General features: G+C 46.7%; 1 non-coding gene across 1 annotated transcript; it reads left to right on the top strand.

The window, feature by feature from the left end:
- Positions 1–13,817: 13,817 nt before the first annotated feature.
- On the top strand, positions 13,818–13,945 carry LOC132652050 (U6atac minor spliceosomal RNA). Its single transcript, XR_009589543.1, has one exon. It is a non-coding gene; the product is annotated as a U6atac minor spliceosomal RNA (small nuclear RNA).
- The last annotated feature ends 997 nt before the right edge of the window (positions 13,946–14,942 follow it).

Genomic DNA, 14,942 nt, shown 5'->3' with positions numbered 1-14,942 from the left:
AGCTGGGCTGTTCCTGTCTGTTTTGTGAGAAAAGAGGCTCCAGGGAGAGAGTCAGCTTGGTATTAATGGTTCCAGGTGAGCTGCCACACCCCACCTGCAGGTCAGCTGCTCCTCCTGCTCTTCTGTCCTCATCCACATTCTTCTTTTTGCCATCAGCTGAGGCTTCCTCAAGAGCCCAGATGCCTTCCTACCCCATCTTGAGGCAGATGGACTGGGAAGGCTTTGGAAGTAGTTGGATTCCTCCAGTTTGAGGTGACTTTGGGTTCTGCATGTGTGTCTTGGCTGAGGACATAATGCCCACAACGTTGTCTGTCCCCTCGATGATGGGGACATTGATTGTGGCAGTCTTGCCTGCTGTGGACAGGATAGGCATAGTGGGAAATCTGCAATCTGAGGAAGCATCTGCTACAGCCTTTAGCTTTCTTTCGCCCATCAAGGCTCTCTGTGTGGTGGATGAGGGGCTTCCTGGCACTTTCTTTTTGAGCCACTCTATTTTTTAAGGGAAGGTAAGGGAGAAGGCTTTCTGGATTTTCATTAGTCCTCCATTCTTCTATGAAGAAGAGCCATAACTGACTACTCAAATAAGCAACTTGAGAGATAGGTCTGCTTGTCTGTGTTTGTTATTGACATTTTGATGCTGCTTGTTATTGCAACAAAATTTAATGAGAGATGACTCATACATGCTCTGTAACCATCAACCTTTTCCCAAAGTTGCATCAAATTAAAAAGAAATCCTTAATGTACTTCTGTGGTCTTTTCTAAATAGTATTCCAAATGAAAATAAAGCATCTTTATTAAAATTTGTTTTTATTGACCCCCATACGCTAAGCTCCATTTTCCGGCCGACAACTTTACCTTCTTCCCTGAGGCTATACCAGCTCCTGGGACATCAGGTAAGACCCCTCACCCTATTTCTTATGCCCACCAACTGCCTTTAAAGCACACCCAATAGTCACAAAGTGTACCCCATCCCCTGGACTCCATATTCTGGCCCACAACTTTGGCAGAAGACCTGTGCCTTCCTGGAGCCCATGCCATTTCTAGGGACCCTAGAGGCAATGTTGGCATTCAAAACCCCAGAGGTCATACAGACCACAAAAACCCCAGCAGAGACACCCTACTGGACATGAAGATTCACTGATCACCAGAACCCTAGGCACTCAGGCCAGAAGATTCAAGAGGAAACAGAAACCAAGGGGAAAAAAACATTTTTAAAAAACCCACCCATCTAACAACCAAAAACAGTCAGGGCAATATGGCACCACCAAAGTCCAGCTATCCTAATACAACAAGCCCTGGGTAGCCTAACACAGTTGAAGCACAAGAAAATGGACCTAAGTCTAATCTTATGAAGATGATAGAGGCCTTTAAAGAGGAAATAAAGAAATCCCTTAAAGAAGTACATGAACATACAATCAAACAGATGAAAAAAAAAATGAATAAAACTATCAAGACCTGAAAATGGGAATAGAAGCAATAAAACAAACTGAGGAAATCTTGGAGATGGAAAATCTAGGTAAGTGAACAGGAATTACGGACACAAACATCATCAACAGAATACAAGAAATGGAGGAGAGACTCTCAGGCATAGAAGATACTATAGATGAAATCAATATGTCAGTCAAAGAAAATGATGCATCTAAAGATTCCTGAAACAAAACATCCAAGAAATCTGGACACTATGAAAAGACCAAACCTAAGAATAATAGGAATAGAAAGAAATTAGGAAAACAATACCCTTCTCAATAGCCACAAATAATATAAAATATCTTGGTGTAACTCTAACCCAGAGAGAAATTAAAGAAGATATCAAAAAATAGAAAGATTTCAGCTGCTCATGGATCAGTAAAATTAACTTAGTAAAAAATTACCATCTTACCAAAAGAACATTCAATGCAATTCCCATCAAAATTCCAACACAATTCTTTACAGACCTTGAAAGAACAATGCTCAACTTCTTGTGGAAAAGTGCAACACTCAGGGCATCTAAAATGATCTTGTACAATAAAAGAACTTTTGGAGGAATCACTATCCCTAATTTCAAGCTGTACTGCAGAGCAACAGTAATAAAAAACAAACAAACACATGGTATTGGCATAAAAACAGATTGATCAATAGAATCAAATCAAAAATCCAGAAGTAAATCCACAAACCTATGGACACTCAATTTTTTTTTGTTTTTAATTATACTTCATTTACTTTGTATCCCCCCTCTAGTTCTCTCCCTCCTCCCCTCCCAATGCCTCCCTTCCTCCCCCCTCTCCACACACTCCCCTCCCCAAAATGGACACTTGATTTTTGACAAAGAAGTCAACATTATACAAAAGAAAAAGACAGCATCTTCAACAAATGGTGCTGGTCTAACTAGATGTCAGTATGTAGAAGAATGCAAATAGACTCATATCTATCACCCTGCACAAAACTCAAGTCCAAGTGAATCAAAGACCTCAACATAAAACTAGAACCTGGTAGAAGAGAAAATGGGAAATAATCTTGAGCTCGTTGGCACAGGAGACAACTTCCTGAACAGCTCAGGCACTAAGATCAACAATCAATAAATGGGACCTCTTGAAACTGAAAAGCTTCTGTAAAGCAAAGGACACTGTCAACAGAATGAAACGACAGCCTACAGACCTGGAAAATATCTTTACCAACCCTACAAATGACAGAGGGCTGGTATACAAAATGATATAAAGAACTCAAGAAACTAGATATCAACAAACCAAATAATCCAATTTTAAAAAGGGGTACAGATCTAAACAGAATTTTCAACAGAAGAATCTCTAATGGTTGAGAAGTACTTAAAGAAATGTACGACATCCTTAGTCAGCAGGGAGATGAAAATCAAAATGACTCTGAGATTCCACCTTATACCCGTCACAATGGCTAAGATCAAAACCTCAAGGGACAGCTCATACTGTCAAGGATGTGAAGGGGGAACACTCTTCAATTGCTGGTGGGGGTGCAAATTTGTATAACCACTGTGGAAATAAGTTTTGCAGTTTCTCAGAAAATTGGAATGAGATCTACGTCAAGACCTAGCTACACTACTCCTGGACATCTATCCAAAGGACTCTACACCATACCACAAGGACAGTTGCTCACCTATGTTTATAACAGCTTTATTTGTAATAGCCAAAAACTGAAAACAGCCTAGATGTCCCTCCACTAAAAAATGGATAAAGGCAATGTGGTACATTTACAGAATGGAGTGTTACTTGGCTATTAAAAACAATGGTATCATTCAATATGCAGGTAAATGGATAGAACTAGAAAAGATCACCCTGAGTGAGGTAACACAGACCCAGAAAGACAAACATGGTATTTACTCACTTATAAGTGGATGTTGTTAGCCTTAAAGTAAAGTATAACCATGCTACAATCCATAGATCCAAAGAAGCTAAGTAACAAGGAAGGCTCAAGTTGGAATTTGTGAATGTCACTGAGAAGGGAAAAATAGAATAGACATCACAGGGGAATGATGGCAGGCTGGATGGGGGAGGGCTGTTGATGTGAATAGGATGAATCAGGTAGGTGAAGGACAGAGGGAGGGAGTTCTGAGAAAGGCAACTGAAATGGTGCTGGTGGGCATCTCTGGGATGAGCCAGAAACCTAGGGCAATGGAAACTCCCGGGAATGTATGAGGGTGATTCTAGCTAAGACTCCTGGCAGTGGCAGATACAGGGCCTGACCTGGCCATCTCCTGTAACCAGGCAAGACTTCCAATGGAGAGAATGGGACACCAACCCATTTCAAAATCTTTGACCTACAATTTGTTCTGCCTACAAGATGTGCAGGGGTAAAGACGGAGCAGAAATTAAGGGAACAGCCAAGCCATGACTGGTCCAGCTTGAGACCTATGCCATGAGAGGGCGCCCTCTCTCAGGAGCCCGTCCCTGACACTATTAATGATACTCATGCTATACTTACAGAGAGTTGCCTAGCATAACGGTCATCAGAGAGGCTTCACCCAGCAACTGATGGGAACAAATGCAGAGACCCACAGCCAAACATTAGTTGGGGAATCCTGCAGAAGAGGGGGAATAAGGATTGTGAGAGCCAAAGGCGTCAAAAACACCACAAGAAAACCCACAGAAGCAACTAACCTGGGCCCACAGGGGCTCAAAGAGACTGAACCACCAACCAGAAAGCATGCATGGGACTGACCTAGGCCCTCTGCACATTTGTAAGTTCTGTAGCTTGGTCTTCATGTAGGACTCCTAACAGAGAGAACAGAGGCTGTCTCTAGGTCTGCTGCCAGCCTTTGGGACCCTTTCCCTCTACTGGACTACCTCGTCTAGCCTCAAGAGAAGATGGACCTAGTCTTCCTGCAATTTGATACGTGTTGGTGATGGGGGAAGGACCAGGAGGAGAGGAGGAAAGGAAAACTGCGGTTGGGAATTAAAATTAATTAATTAATTAATTAAATAGTTTCTATGGACTTAAAATATGTACTTGCATAAATAGCTTTAAAACTAGACCTCTAGGAGAACATTCCAAGCAAAGCCCCTGAATATAAGGAGCTGGGGTTGGGGAATAAAGGGAAGTCACTGTAGAGTGGGTATGAGCCTGCGAAGGTGCAATTTCCAGATGAAAGCAGAAGGTGGCACCATGTCACCCATCATGGGCTTTATGGCTCACATACGCCACTGGGGAAGACACATTCTCTCACTTCCGTGGAGTCTCTGTCAGGGAATCGGTTCCGCAGACTTGAAGCAAACCAGAAGAGTCAGAACTGGGATGACTTTGGAAATGTCTGAATCGATGGTGTAGCCTTGTGGGGTCATGGTGCCTGTGTCTCACCTCCAGGACTCTGGAACTTCCCTGAATTGTAAAATGCACCTTTCAGGGGGAGCCTCCAAGCTCTTCCTTCCCTGGGTTTGTTTCCCCACACCCAAATGGTAAAGGACCTTTTGAATCCAGCCAGTGCTCCCACTCCGATGGATCTTGACTTTCCTCAGTAGCAGGCAGTGTGGGCTGTACCCACATCAGGACCTTAAGGTTCTACAACCAGAAGCCCTGAGCTGTCTCAGTGGGAGAACCCAGAGAAGGCAGCCCACTGCTAGACCCAAGAAGACTATGGTGCCCTTCAAGAAGAGAGTGGCCACATACTCTGTGCACCATCTCCAGTCTGAAGAAGCTAACATGCCTTTGATGGCTATGATCTGGTGGCTTCCAAAGGCTTCTAGCTGCACGTAGGGAAGATACCGCTGCATTTAACATGGTTCCCAAATTCATGGTCACTTTGTTCACTAGCAAGTTTCTACCCATTGTGTAATCTAGAAAATTTTGCTATGTATTATTAGTTCACTATGAGTCCAGCGTTATCTCAGAGTCTGTAGTAAGTCTAAGATAATGGGTGGGATGGGGTCCTTTCAATACTCTGGGCTAAACGGGAAAGCTTGTATTTAAAATGGCTGGAACCACAGCCTGTAATGGTGGGAGGGGAGCCGAGAACAGTCTGGGTAGTTTGGTGGTCTATACCGGAGATACATGATGGGCAGGAAGCTGAGGTGTGAGACACAGCAGGAAGGCAGAAGTGAGAGGGTGAGGCTGGCCAAGTGGAACCCAGGAAGAGATCAAAGCTGGCTTGATAAGAAACTATGCAAATTTACATTTCAGTATCTTCTAAGTGGAAAAAAAAATAAAAATAAAACCCCCAAATACTAAAATCCCTCCCCCAACAGCCCTTCTTGCTTTTAATACCCACTAAAAGCAACATTTTCCCATAAGTCCCTTCAATCTTCCATACTCTAGTGCCTTCCCCAGCCTCGCCCCTACTCTTGCCACACACATCTTCCTGAACTTAGAGCCCAAGCACCACCCAGCTCAGGTGGGCCATCCCCTTCCTCCCTGGGTCCTTAAGTACCAGCCTGACAGAGGAAGGAGACAGAATTACAAGTTTCCTTTAAAGGCCTTCTGACTACTCTATGGTTCAATGGTCTCCCAGACCTGGCTCAAAGGCCAGACTTCTGGCAAATCCATCAGGTGTCTTCCAGCAGCCTTGACAGGAAGAACAGGAAAATCGGGCCAGGGCAGGTATCTGGAACCTGCCTTGGAGCAGGCCTGGCATTGCAAGCTGGGAGCTGCCTAGTTTACACTGCTGCTCTACTCTGACCCCGTGGCAGGGGGGTTTAGGGACAGTGTGAACCTCTTGGCTGGGGGGAGTGGGCCTCCATTCTCTAAGCTGCTTCCCTTTCAAACCCAGCTCCGACTATGGCTCCTTTGTCCGCAGTGTTCCAGGATGATCTTGGTCTGGAGAGCCACCCTGGGAAGACACAGGCTAACACAGCGTTACAATGCCCTGCTTTGTGGTCCTGACAGGAGGATTTGTCATGAGCTGGGAGACTGGTCCCTGGCAGATCCTGGCATGTGGTGAACAGCTGTGTGGTGGCCACTGTATTTAGAGGATGTCCCATCTGATGCAGCAGCTGGGCTCTGAGGTTTCTCCAAGATGGGCTGCCTCCACCTCCCCACATGGCACCTTGTGTGCAGCGCCCAAGGTGGGGTTGCTTGTGCTAGCGATGGTGGCTTGGAGCTACAGACTGAAGCCGGACTATAGTGGAAACTTATTCCAGTTAACAGGAACAGGGTCCCCACAGTTGTGCACAGCCCTTCTGTAGTCCTTTTAGCAGCAGGGGGCAACTACATGGCATGTTTATTGCTGCCCATCACTGTCTCGGAACATTAACATCAGCAGCAAGCCTGTGGGTGGGGCATCCATCCAAAGAAAGTAGGCTCAAGTACTTCTTTGATTGTGGGGTTGGGAGTTTCTTCTCTCTTCTTAGTTTTAATTAATTAACTGACAATTTTACACATGTATGTAACACATTTCAGTCATATTCACTATCCCCATTACTTTCTTCTACTGCTTCTCCTTCCAGTTATAACTTCTTAGAGATGGGATCTTCTACTTTCATGGCTGTGTATGTGTATGTGTGTGTGTGTGTGTGTGTGTGTGAAAGAGAGAGACAGAGACAGACAGACAGAGACAGAGACAGATTGAGAGAGGAAGAGAGAGAGGAGGCTAGTCCCAATGAGTTCAATAGGGAGAAGGTCTTTAACAAAGGATAACTAACCGATGGCTACACCACTGAGGAGACCATTCCTTGCCAATGACTACTGAAGTAGTAGTGGGAGCAGATCTCAGCCCGTTCCAGGCTATTGATGGGTCAGCTTCATTCACATTTTGTGCAGGTGACCACAGCTGCTATGAAGTCATGAGTGCAACAGCGATGTCGTGTCTGGAAAAAGCATTCCATAACACTCCCCAGTTCTCCAGCTCCTATTCTTTCTGCCTCCTCTGGCTCCTGAGTTTCATTCTTTCTTTCTTTTTTTTTTTTTGAAAGAGCTATTTTATTTTTAATTGTGTGTATGTGCTGGTGGCAAAATGTGTACGTGTGAGTTTGAGTACAAGTGCCTTCAAAGTCCAGAATGATCAGATTCCCTAGAGCTGGAGTAACGGGATTATGAATGGAAGTGAATGCTGGGAATTGAACTGGGATCCTCCACAAGACCACTAAGTGATGTCTCCAGCCACTGGAATTTCTTAAGAAACACACACATACACACACACACACACACACCACAGATCACAACTCAAGCCAAGTGTGGTGACACACATGTTAATCCCAGCACTCAGGAGACAGAGGCAGGCAGAACTCTGTGAGTTCAAGGCCAGCCTGCTCTACATAGTGAATTCCAGGCTAGCCAGGGCTACACAGTAAGACTCTGTCTCAACCAAACAAAACAAGCAACAACAACAAATCTCAAGTCATTGGATACTTATACTGCAATTTTAGATTTCTTGTTCATTGCAGATACTGGAAAAAAAAAACTAAACTAAACTAAAACATAAGCCATAAACTAGAAAAAAATAGTATGTATAACATGCAAATGACAAAAGGCCTTGAACCAAGAATACATGAATACACGGAGTTATGTAATCCTGGTCGAGTAGAAAGGGTTGGGGGAAAGTGTGAATGCCGATTTACTCACAGGAGAGCACATGGTGCAGGATTCGAGAGGGTGGGGAATAAACCTATTGGTACCCAGGGAAATCCAAAACACCCACAGTGAGGCCCATCTCCCGAGTCCAGGCCTAGTGCCTGCTGAGGCTGGAGCCCCCAGGATGAACCTTCCTCTGTGTAGCCTAGCCTGGACTCTGCAGAACCCTCTGCCTCATCCTCCCTCCAGAATTCTTCCAAAAGCCTTTCCTCTATATCCTGACCAATAGATCCTTCATGGCCACAGCCCTCTTTGGTCTCCCTCTGGTGTTCTTCCAGTCCGGGACAGTTGATCTGCAAGTATAACATTTCAAATATGAAATCTGACTTCTCCTCACTGCTCAAGGCTGCTTTCCATGGGGACCCAGGGCTAGGAAAACGTTTTACAGGTGGCAATCAACATCTTCTATGTCAAAGTCGGCCAAGAAGTGGCTTTCCTCAGCAGGCAAAGCTACCCTTCCCCTGCCGGCAGCCCCCATACAACAAGGCATAGTGTGGACAGGGGTTGCCCTAGTGGCTGTGGGCGCTTCTCCTTTTGGGCTTACCAGGTTGAGGTGCCTACCTTGATTTGCCTTAAAGTGGCTACATGGGCAGGAGAAAGCATATCCTGAAATGAGGGAGGCCATTCTGGACTAACCAGAAATGTCTGTGCCATTCTATGTCCAAGAGACAACGGGGCTTAGGGGTCATTTTCTGACTAGATTCATTTAAGTGAACCCTTTGGTCATGTGGTGACTCACACCACCTAGCCACAATCTTTTGTCCTTATTGCACAGCTTTCTTGGTTTGAGTTTCCCGTTTCTACCTCGTGTCCCAACCTGTTCTACAACTGAGGCTGCTATCGTTTTTCATGACCTTTACGCAACAGGTCAGCTAGACAGATATGCACACAGCTCCAGCCAACTGCAGAAGACTTTGCTTCTCGGGTTGTTAATCCTCCTCTTTTTGGTTTCACCCTATGAGCTGAGCTCTCGTTAAGCGCCAGGTAGTCTTGTAGGACCAGAAGATAGATCCACGAGCAAGGCAGCCTTACGGGCCTGTGCTCACGAAGACTGTATTCCAGTCGAAGCCAGAAACAAAAGTAGTGACGTCCACAACACGTTCAGAGCAATATGCGGTTTTGAGAAGAACTCCCAAGTGTCGGAATGGCTGCAGCTGTGAAAGCAGCACCGTTGGGATGGACCACTTAACTAATCGTGGGCTGTCACAGAGCAACCCTGTGGAAACTCATTCAGATTGCGCAGGACTGTTCTTATGAGGTTGCAGAAGAGATGCAGTGACTTCCCACCATCACCCATCTTCTGAGATGTGGAATCAGATTGAATGCAAAACCAGGGGACTCTGGGATTCTCATGCTTCGTCTCCGTGTGCCACCATCTGAATGTCCTCGCCAATGCTCATATTAAAGTTTAATCACTACTTTAGATTATTAGAAGTGTGTTGGTTTGAATAAGAATGACCCCCACAGGTTCATATAGTCTAATGTGCAGTCACCAGGGACTGTGGTGCTATTAGAACAGATTAAAAGGATTAGGAGATGTTGGGGGAGGGGTAGCATGTGGGGTTTCAAAAGCTGCCAAGCCCAGAGTCCCCCTCTCCCTGCTGCCTGTGGATCCTGATGTAGACACCCGAGCACCATGTCACCTCTAAGCCACCATGTTCTCTGCGGTGCTGACAATGGAGTACACCCCTGAAACTGTAAGCCAGCCCCAATCTAATGCTTTTCTTTGTAAGAGTTGCCATGGGCACGGTGTCTCCTCACAGCAGCAGAACAGGGACCAAGGCAAGTGGCGACTCTTCCTAAGGGTGATGGAATGAGTCTGCTACTGAGTCGGAAGCGGCCGCTGGCCCCCTCCTCTGCAGGGGCTTTGTCTGTGCTGGATACACCCATCTGACCTGACCCGTCAAGAGCTGCCTGGTAGTGGCCCCTGCTAGGTGTGATGTTCACAGGGACACAGGGTTGCCCTGGACAGACTGCCTGGCCCTCACATAGAGCACACGGTCAGAGGTATGGTATGTCTGGAGGCTTCTGGCCCAGGACTCTCAGAAGCAGGGGCTCAAGGCAAGCTCTTGAGTCTGCTGATGCAGTGTGTATGCCCTAGGAGAGATTACGTGTCTTGGAGTGCAGAGAGGTTCCCCCACTCCAATGGCCCTTGCATAATGCTTCCCCAAAGCAGAGTCTACAGCACAGCGCAGAGGTATTATTTCCATGTCCCTTCTTGCCAATAGTGACAGGAAACCAAATCTACAGGAGAAACAGACTGTTCACAGGTATGCAGAACGCATCGGTAAAGCTCTATGAGACCAACCATGATGCTTGCTTCTTCCTGACTTGTAGCAGAAGAATACCAAGACATCAGTAAGCTGTGTGGCCTCGGGTGAGCTGCCCAGCCTCTCTCAGAGCTGTCTTTGCCTATAGAATCAACCTAAGAACTCCTTTCCCGTGTTTCCTGAGGTTTTAGAGGTTTTAGAGGTTTTACATCACAGAAGTAATGTCCCTAAGCATGTCCTCTAAACTCTATGGTGACCCCAAGGTATGCAGTGACTTGAATCCAAATACTTGAATCCCACCACGGTAGAACAGCACAGAACTCGTTCAGGTGAGAGCAAGCTGAAACTGGGACTCCAGCTCCTCAGAACAAGTCAAACACGGTAAAAAGTCCTTCTGCTTTGATGCAGAAACTCTCTTAAGATTAATATAATGCTCAATGGACAAAGAGGGCGGCTGTGCAAACCAGTGATTTTAGTTCAATCTCTAGACTCCACTAGAAGTGACAGGAGAGAACTGGCTACATAAAGTTGTCCTCTGATCTGCACACACACACACACCATGGCATGTACACCCACCCTCTCCACCCCAACATAATGTGCATACACACAATAATCCTATGCAAATAACTTTTTTAAAGATTAATATGTTTCCATAAAAGGTTCCTAGTGACTATCCCTTCCTCCTCTAGCTGAGAGGCTGAGGGTCCAGGAGGAGCTGGAGAGCCAGTGTGGAGGAAACAAGTGTCATTGGGATTGGGCTGCGGGGTTGGGGCTCATGCCATGCTGTGCTCAGAGCTCCATTGCAAACCTCACCCTGTGGGTTGCGAGAATGACAGCTGTAGCATAAGGCCTCTCCCTAGGAGAAGTGTGGAACCCAGCAGGTGTGTTATTCACCCTCCACAGTGACAGACACGGCCCTAAAACCAACAGGATCCCTCCCTGACAGGCTCCACCGGCTTCTCTTCCTCCCTCAGAGTGATGAGGGAGTTCAGTTGCTTAGATAAAGGAAACTCTCCTTTGTTGGGCCCCCTCCTGCTTGCCATATGCTGCTGTGTTTAATCCTCCCATCAGCTCCATGAAGAATTAACCATATTTTATATACAAGGAAGCTGAGCCTTAGAGAGCCCCACCTCCAGCTCAGTCTCACAGACAGCAGGCAGCCGCACAGCTTAAATTGGAACTCCAGATCTCTGACAAGGCTCATTACTAAGCCTGCCATCGCTGCTTCCTAAGTACACAGCCGAGATCCACATTGCTGGGGAAATTAGAGAATGAGAAGCCCAAGAGGCAAGCTCTTGGTTTTTGTTTGTTTGCTGGCTTGTTTCAAACACTGGCCTTTCCTGGCACTGTGGGCTTCCTTATCTAAAGCCTTCCTCCCTGCTGTGAGGTTGTTTGTCCAGTGTCTGACCTCCACCCCAGTGTAACTGAAACAGTATGTTTTTTTTCCCACCTCTGAGTAGCTGCCTATGTTCACTGCCTGTGTGCCTGGGGGTTACTTTTAGACACTAAGATTGTTTGAGTCTCATCCCCCAAAGGGGGTTCTGACCTGCAGGGATAAATCTATGACCCCAGAAGGACTCTAGCTTCGGACTTCATCCCCTCTTTCACAAGTTGTCTGCCTTCTGCCCTTGTTACTTCCCTTTGAGTCAACTTTGGCTTTGCTTGGCTTTCACAAGCTTCACCTTGGGTGCCCCGAGTTATGTCTAAATGCTGAGTTTGACACCAGGGGAGGGACACCCTCTTTTTTTAACTTTAATTTTTATTTATTCATTTTGCATCCTGGTCTTAGCCTCCTCCCTCCTCTCCTCCTAGTCCCACCCTCCTTCCCTGTTTCTCCTATCCTCCCTCTTCAGAGAAGGGGAGCCCCTCCCTTGCCGGCTCACCCCAGCTCATCAAGTTGCATCAGGACTGAGTGAATCCTCTTCCCCAACAGGGGAAGGTGGTTAAAAGCAGGTAACAGAGTCCATGTCAGAGTCAGCCCCTGCTCCCAGGGAACCCATATGAAGACCAAGCTGCCCATTGGCTGCATTTGTGTAGGGGGCCTAGGTGCAGTTCATGTGTGGTCCTTGGTTGGGGGACACCTTCTTTTACCTTTATCCCCAGACCCTTTCCTTGCTTCCAAGGCTTCCTGTTAATACTTGAAACCCAGTGTTCAGGATGGGTGGAATTCCTTTCTGGAATGATCTGTGGAATGCCTGTTCATTCCTCTGAACTCCCTCTCCCAGCCTCACAAGCTGCCCCATACTGACTTCGGATTACTCCACATAATACAGAAAAATTCATTTACATCTTTCTTTGAGATGAAGCTTCTCTATGTAGCCCAGGATGTTCTCATACCCAGGATCCTCCTGCTTCGGCCGGAGGTGGGATTATTGGCATGCACCACCATTCCTGGACAAGCCTGTTGTTTTCCCAAGTGATCCTCTGTGACTGTTTCTTTGGAGGCCTTTCTCCAAATGAGCTCCTTTTAATACAGGGAGACTGATCAGCTGTCCTCTGAAGTCAGGATGCATGAAATCACAGTGCTCAAGTGTGTGAGTGATAGAGGAGGAGGGGTGTGGGCTAAATACGGCTTGCTGGCAGTGAGGGATGTGCCTGCTGTCTCCAAACCCTCCTCCCACTCTGGCCAGGCTGGTGTGATTCCCCTCAGCCCACCGCATAAGCAGCAGTGCAGACATACCAGTGCTAGCCCCAAGGGCCAAAAGTTTATGAGATCATGTCCTGGCTCTGCTGTGTGTCCCTGGGTGAGCCACCTCTCTGCGCTTCTGCTTTGTTTGTCAAAGGGGAATAATAAAACCTGCACCCACCGCCCCTCCCGCCCCACCCCCGTACAGGTTAAGTTAAAATGACTATAAGCTGCCTCATTAATACATGCAATAGCAATTTCTTAATCAGTGACGATTCGAGGAAGCCTGCAGTGCCTGAGAAGGAGTCTAGTATTAGGAAACTGAATGTTTACCAGCGGTGTTGCCATGGAGATGAGAATCCCTTGGGAAAAGACTAAAAAGGGAAACATGGAATAGAAGTTCTGTGCAGAAATTAGGAGAGTCCTCCTTCATTCCAGTTCTGGGAAACTATGCTTTAAATTGTGAGTAATGGTCCCTTGGACGTGAAAGCATTTTCCACATATGATGTAGGAAAGTCATTTCCTTCATGTGGGGCCTCATGCTGTAGGAGGCTCAGTGTAATTTCTCAAAGTCATTTCTGGTTATCTGTATTGACCTCCTATTTTATCTTTCTCCTGGTCCTTGTTAAGAATGCAAACTCCTGAGCCATAGAATTGGAGGCCAGCCTGGTCTACCTAGTGAGTTCCAGGACAGCCAGGGCTATGGGGAATGACATTGTATTGGAAAAAGAAAGAAGGAAGGAAGGAAAGAAAGAAAGATGCAAACTCCTTTGTAAGCACATGAAAGTGGTAGCTCAGAGCTGGGGTACCGTCCTGCCATCCCAGCACGGGAGGCTGAGGCAGGCTTGCTATAAGTTTGAGGTCAGCCTAGGCTACAGTGTGAGACCCTGTCTCAGAGGGGCAGGTAGGTAAGAACAGCCCACAAAAAGAGAGAAGCTTAGCATGCGCCCTGACAAAGACGGAAGAGGCCCCTGGGCCTGACCACACTCACGAGCTTAAGGCAGTACCACCTGCTACTGGGTTGTGTCTGTCACACACCTTTAACCCCAGCACTCGAGAGGCAGAGGCAGGCAGACCTCTGTGAGTCTGAGGCCAGCCTGGTCTACACATTGAGTTCCAGGACAGCTGGAGTGTTGTATAGAGAAGCCCTGTGCAGAAAAACGAAACAATACAAAACACAATGGCTGTCTAAAACGTCTGGCATCTTTTCCCTCGAATCCTCTTTTCTCCAATAAAGCCTAAGTGGCAGAGGGAATAATGAGATCATCTGGGGCAGCAGAGACCGAGTTCTGGACCAGTGCACTTGCCAGCCTCTCGGCTCCTGCAGGCCGAGACCAGCCACAGTCCTAGGGTCTTGTCAAGGCTTCCCTTAACATTCACATGGGCCAGCAGGATGACTCAGTGAGTCAGGGTGCATGTCATGCAAGCCTAGGGACCTGAGTTCAATCCCCTGGATCCCACAGAAAGTTTGAGGCCAGCCAGGATTACACAAACCAACAGGGGAGAAAAGGAGAAAACTATTTTAAGGGGGAAATGTAAGAAAGCCGAGCGAAATGGAGCTTCCCCAACTTGCAGCTGACCACCACAATGACAGCTAGGGCCCCGTAGTCTCTTTGGAGTTCTGTGAGCCCCACAATTCTGCCAGTGCACACTCAGGCCCTGGCACCAGCAACAGATCACTCTCCCTTGGATTTGTGTCAAGCTATGCTTGGACGAGAAAGGTGCTCATGCTTTCACACGTGGTACCGAGCCGATTAGACAGCCACCTCCAATCAGGTTCTTATTTTCTGCTGGTCGACCAAGCAGCTATCTGTGACTCCCTTTCGCTGTGTTCCACGCCCCAACAATGATCAGGCCCTGCCAGTAATCATCCTTCTATACACATACATACCTATACATATTTACACATATACTTATATGGTTATAAGTATGTATGTTTATGTGTATAAATAACTTATGTGATGTGTGGATGTCAGGTCCACTCTTCTTTAAACCACCTATTTCCAAGGAATGAACTCAAGTTCTCAGGTTTGGCACTG

The sequence above is a fragment of the Meriones unguiculatus genome, chromosome 1 (assembly GCF_030254825.1).
Source record: "Meriones unguiculatus strain TT.TT164.6M chromosome 1, Bangor_MerUng_6.1, whole genome shotgun sequence".
NCBI lineage: Eukaryota > Metazoa > Chordata > Mammalia > Rodentia > Muridae > Meriones > Meriones unguiculatus.
Note: the sequence above shows the minus strand (reverse complement) of the source record. Positions and strands in the feature narration are given on the sequence as shown.